We start from the raw sequence: 6,062 nt of genomic DNA, 5'->3' as shown, positions 1-6,062 counted from the left end.
TTTATTCCGATCAACCTATTATCTTTGGCATGTAGCTGTTGTATGTTGCATTAATGCTTGAAAACTAGTTTTTGATTTGTCAAGAACACCGTTGAAGAAAATACATATACACGCCAAGTGTGTGTTGGATTAAAAGTGTAAAATGTCATCTTCTGTCAAATGTGATTTTAGTTATGTTCACACCAAAATTGACATGTTTCGTCTGATGTAGATCTTAGGATCAATCAAAACCAATGTGATCTATCTACCTCTAATTGTGAGCTCACCCTTTAAACCTAATTGTATCACAAATGCTGAAGATGATATCAAGGAAAATTGTTTCCCTAATACACACTAATCCTATTCCAGGATTCATCCATTAAGGGAGCATGATTGTCTTCTTGAAAAATGGTATGTCGTTGGCAGGAGAGTATTTATATATTATTAAAATGCTGTGATGATTGTTTGGGTTGATTAGAATGTATAGTCCAAAACTGTTCCTTTCTTGCCTCTTCAAAACATGAATCTCTTACCATTCTCTCATGCTCCTTCCGAAATGAAACATAAGCAAAAAAATAGTTGAATAATTGATGTATTTGATCTTAATTTAAGATTAGATGTATCAGCTTTTTAGTTATTATTTTTGTTTATATTGCAATTCAGATAAATATAAAATAGTGGTTCATGAAAATAAATAAAAAATTGACTGGTCAATTTGATTTTTTTAAATTTTATATAATATTTTCTAAAAAAAAAATTATTATTTTTTTGCCTAAGTTTCTTTCACCCCCTAATTTTTTATTTGTAACTTATATATATGAAAGAAAAAGCTTTTGTTTTTCCGCAAGAAAAAAACAGAAGTTGAAACATTACATGATAATTACGCCCTCAGTTTTTTTTTTAATTGTTACATTTACAAGAATTAAGGTACTTTTAACTTGAAGGAACTAATGAACCTTTGATATCAAATCTCTTGGTATGTATAAAAAACTAAAAAAATAACAGTTACAAAATTATAGAGGAAATACTTATGTTAGGAAAATCCTGTCAAATCATTGATGAATTGGATGTGGTAACATTGGAACAGCTGTAGTAAGCTCTGCAAGAGTTTTATATTGTGTGAAAAACGTGCTAGGAAATCGCTCTCTGGACATAGGTGCATACCTGTCTCATTTACCGTGAAGTAACAACTTTGTAGAATTAACCAATTTCAAGCATGTGTGTTTATCTCAGCAATCTTTGTCACCTAGTATTTTCCAGAACCAGTCTTTTAAAGCCCACGTTCACTCTATATAAATTACTGGGACCCGTGTGAGGATTTCCATAAAAACTTTATACATCAGTTGGAAAAAAATGTTCCACGTCATTTGCAAATTACCATCTACCCAATTTCTAGTTGACGATAGACATCGCAATGGGTGCGAGTATATTTTGTTTTCTTCGCTAATCGAAGAAAATCTGAGTTCGTACTCATTTTTTATTTTTTATTCAGTCTAAAATTTAAAGTCTGCGAATTTGGATTTTTTCATTTATAGTTACACTCATTTATATATATAAATTAATAAATTTAAAAGTCATATCTATTATAATTAATATAATAAAATTAAATTATTTTTATATAGAGAGAAAATTATAATTTTGAATATTAAATATATATAGAATTTAAAAATAATAATAATATTTCTTGTAAGACAGATTACAATGTAAGTGTAGAGTACATATCAACGCTCTCAAATTCTGTTCCCACGTTTTGATTTTTAATTTTAAAAATATTAACACTCAATTAAAGTAAATTTTTTCCACTTAAATTAAAACGGATTCTAAATGTGGATTTATGTTGCAATCCTTAATGGACAACCAACTATAATCCCTTCTATCTGAAAAGAGTCGCTATATAGGAAGCATCTTGGATATTTGCAAAGGCAAGGTTTTAAAATAATGCACTGACACTTATTTTTCAGTAAAAGTCCAATGGTTTTTTTTTTTTTTTTTTGAAATTAAATGGAAAATATAAAGTGGTGGATGATAAAAAAAAATGGGGAATAATTTTAAATGTTATAATGAATTACATTATTTGCTAACTGTCTAACAAAATTAACACCATAGTTTATAGAAGATCTATGAAGGAATTTGCTTACAAGACTTCAAGAAAGCACCAAACTTAGAAACATGATTGAAAGGCTCTTGTAAACAATTCACAGTCCCTATCTATCTAATTCATAAAAAAGACATTTTGAAGATCCAAATCTTTCAACTACAGGAGAGCTTAAAATGATATTTGATACTAAAGAGTATTGCCATCAAATGTAAATAATGTATCCTTAACAGCAGCTATATTGTTGCTATAGAGACACAAAAAACTATGACATGTTTGACAAAAAAATAATTTCACGGCTTAAATTGTAATAACTTTTTTTCTTTAATAAAACTAACTTGAAATCAATTTTTAGGTTCAACCTAACACATATAAAGAAATAATATCACGGTTTATTTATTTATTTTTTTAATTTGAGTACAAAACCTAAAGTGACACTAATACGAGAAAAAGAGTAATGTAATTCCAAATAATGTATACGATACACTTTAGCATGCATTTTGTTGTTTATTACCACCATTTCATTTTTTTTTTAAATAAATTGTCATGCTTAATTTTGTTAGGGGGGTGGAAATGATCATTTATTACCTCTGTTCTTTTTAAGTGTTGGTTTAAAAAAAATTACAACCAGTTTTTGATTATTTACCCACTAAAAAAAAAATCAATAAATTTTGTTGCTTCTTATGAATTTATTTATCTTTTTCATATAATATTTTTAACAGTTTATTGTACAATTTCACTCATTTTTCTATTTATAATAAATTATTAAGAATATTTATAATAAAATAATAGTTAATGTCACTTTAGCATTTTGCAAATGACAGATAAATAATAACAAAAAAACTTCTAAAAATGGAAATGGAAAAGGAATAGAAGGAGTATTACATTATTGATATTATAGCACTTTTTTTTTTTTTACAAAATTATAGCACTTTCTTTGATGTCAGGCTTGTACGGTTATTTTGGCAAACCACTAAAATTAGGATTTTTATCGTATGATTACGATTTTGAATACAAGATTTTATCAACAAATTAATCCTCTACTTCATTTATATTCTCTTACCATAACAAACTAATATAAAATTTGAATTTCAGCTCCGAAGTAATACAAAATCAGCAAAACTACAATTTATGCTAACCAATGACGTATCTATTTAATCTTTACTAGACATCTTATCTTATCTTAAAAATTAGATCATTAATAAAAAAACACAAAAAATTCAAAATAATTCATCTTTTATTTAAATTGCAAATAACATGAAAAAAACTTAAAAATAACATTAAAAGAAGTCAAAAATTCAAACTACTTAATTTAAATTACAAATAATATCAAGAACATTTAAAACAGTTAAAAACTCAAAATATTTTAGAAACTTTAATGCAATAATGTTTGGACTCTAATTAATACTCTTTAAAAAAATTGAATTTTATACTATTAATCGTGTTGCACGAAACCATAGCTGACCATTTACATGACAAACACTTAAAAAGTAATTACTTTTTATATGATAATAATATCTTTATGTATTTATTTTTGAAACATACATGTATATCATAAGATCTTGTTCAATAAACAATAAATTAGTACTTTCCAATAAAAACAATAATTGAGTACTATCACTCTAAAACAACAACATCAAATGTATAAGATCAATAATAGAAAAAGTCAATAATAAAATAATAATAATATTAAGTATAAAGAATTTAAGTTACAAGGGCTACTTTTTATTACATTTAAGGAGTATAAAAAAAATACTTTCGACAAAATTATACTATAAAAAATACGATGAAGGAAAATTAAAGGATGCACAAAAGGTGGATTGGCCGATTAAATATTTAATTGAGTTTCATTAATATATTTAATTTATTTATAACTTTTTAATATTTAAAAAGTATTCAATTTCTTTAACTCAATGCATATCAAAATAGGTTATTGAATAATATTACTAATAATTCTATCTCATTATATTTTAACAATATTTATTTATTTTATATTATTTATTAAATAGAATTTGCAAAATGTGAGTAGCACGTACTTCAAAAACAATTCCTCTTAATCTTTTGAAGGAAAAACATTTATGTAATTCAAAAACAATTCCTCTTAAAATCTATGTACAGATTAAAAAAATAAAAAGAATTATGTAATATGTTAAATGAGTGTACAAAATTTTGAATATCTATATATAACTACAATGGTGTTCCATATTAAGTGAAATAACTTTTTGGAGATGTCTTAGAAAGAACATATGTGTTATCTGAACACATGAACATATCAAAATTGTTATTCCAATATCATATACTAACGAGTGTGGAAGTGATAATTATATTACCACTGTGTATCGAAATACTTTGCAAGATTACAATGATTTTTAAGATTCTAAAACACTATTAAAATTTGTAATATCGATTTTAAATGATTTATATCATAAGAATTTATAGAATTTAAAAAAAAATTAATTTTATAATATTTCAAATGACTCAATAAATTTTAAGCAACTATAGTAGAAAAATAATTACAACACACTTTCAAACACAATATTCTCAATACATGTTTTTTTATTTGTTAAAAATTTAAATTATTCTCAAAAAATTTAATTCCACATATTTAAAATCATGTCAACCATTATCATTCTATCCACATAATCCTCAACGATATATGAAGAGATTAACAATTTATTTTTATTTTGTTGATTATTACCTTTATATATAATATTTTCATTGTTATGATCTCGATTGTATTTTTTAAGAATGTATAAATTGTAGATTAGCAATCACTTTTTATTTGAAGAGTTATTATCATAATATGTACTATCTTAAAGATTAAAAGTGAAAAAAAAAATTGCTTTTCTATTGATGTATTTGACTATTTTTTAGTGAAAAAAATATATTTGACAACTAAAAAGGAAAAATATAATTAAATATCTCAAAGGAAAGAGAGTGCTTTTGAGACATGAGAGAGATATAGATGCATAAAAAATTAAAATGATAAAAAAAAAAATAAATAACAAAAGATGAAAGGTATATTTATTCAAAACATAAAAGTATTAACTAGACATGGAGAAAGATAAAGGAAGTTGATAAAGAATAGAAAAAACATATATAATGCTAAAATATCTCATGGTTAATGCCAAAAAGGCTTTTTAATGGTAAAATATTAGTAAAAAAGTTCCTCAAAATCTATTGAAATTTATTTTAGTAAACAATTTATCAAAATTAGAATATTTTTAAGTACCACAAGACTTATTTAAAGTTGTAAAAAAAATTCAATTAAATAATATCAAATTTTATTATCCTTCTTAAAATAAATCAGAAATCTTAATTGAATACTTCAACAATTATTTTCAATCTTTTAAAATTTTGGTTCAATGACAAGATATTTTTATAACCAAAAATCTATTATGTATTGTCTAAAAATATGAATTAAATATATCCCCTTAAAATTTTAATTTAAAAAAAAAAACACCTTGCATTAAATGATTTAACGTTTACTAGTATAACAATTGATTACATTTCTAGTAAAACTAAAAAGGTAAACAAAAATATATATATATAAAAGATATTTACACAATAAATACATTTTAAAATTTGTAATTTTTCTTAGATTTGAGACAAAAAATTCTTAAAACGAAAAAAAAAAAAAATTATATAAGAGAGCAAAATATGAAAATGAATATTAAAGAAAAGAAGGAAATAGATGAATGTATGTGGATAGATATAATACTAACATAACAGGGTAGGTGTGAGATTTGACCGAACGACCACAAAATACCATCCCTTCAAGACATGGTACGCTTGCTTCACTCTTCCAATAATATTTATTTAAACCCCTTAACCACCACCACTTCTCTCAGCTTGACGTTCCCTTATCAAAAGAGAACACCAAGCTTACAACACAATAACTTAATAAATATCATACACTATTTCCCTTCCCATTTTTCTTTCTTTCTTTCTTATTTTTAAATAAATATGCACACTCTTCCTCCGCCTC

The sequence above is a fragment of the Cicer arietinum genome, chromosome 1 (assembly GCF_000331145.2).
Source record: "Cicer arietinum cultivar CDC Frontier isolate Library 1 chromosome 1, Cicar.CDCFrontier_v2.0, whole genome shotgun sequence".
Lineage (NCBI taxonomy): Eukaryota > Viridiplantae > Streptophyta > Magnoliopsida > Fabales > Fabaceae > Cicer > Cicer arietinum.
This window is presented reverse-complemented; position numbering follows the sequence as displayed.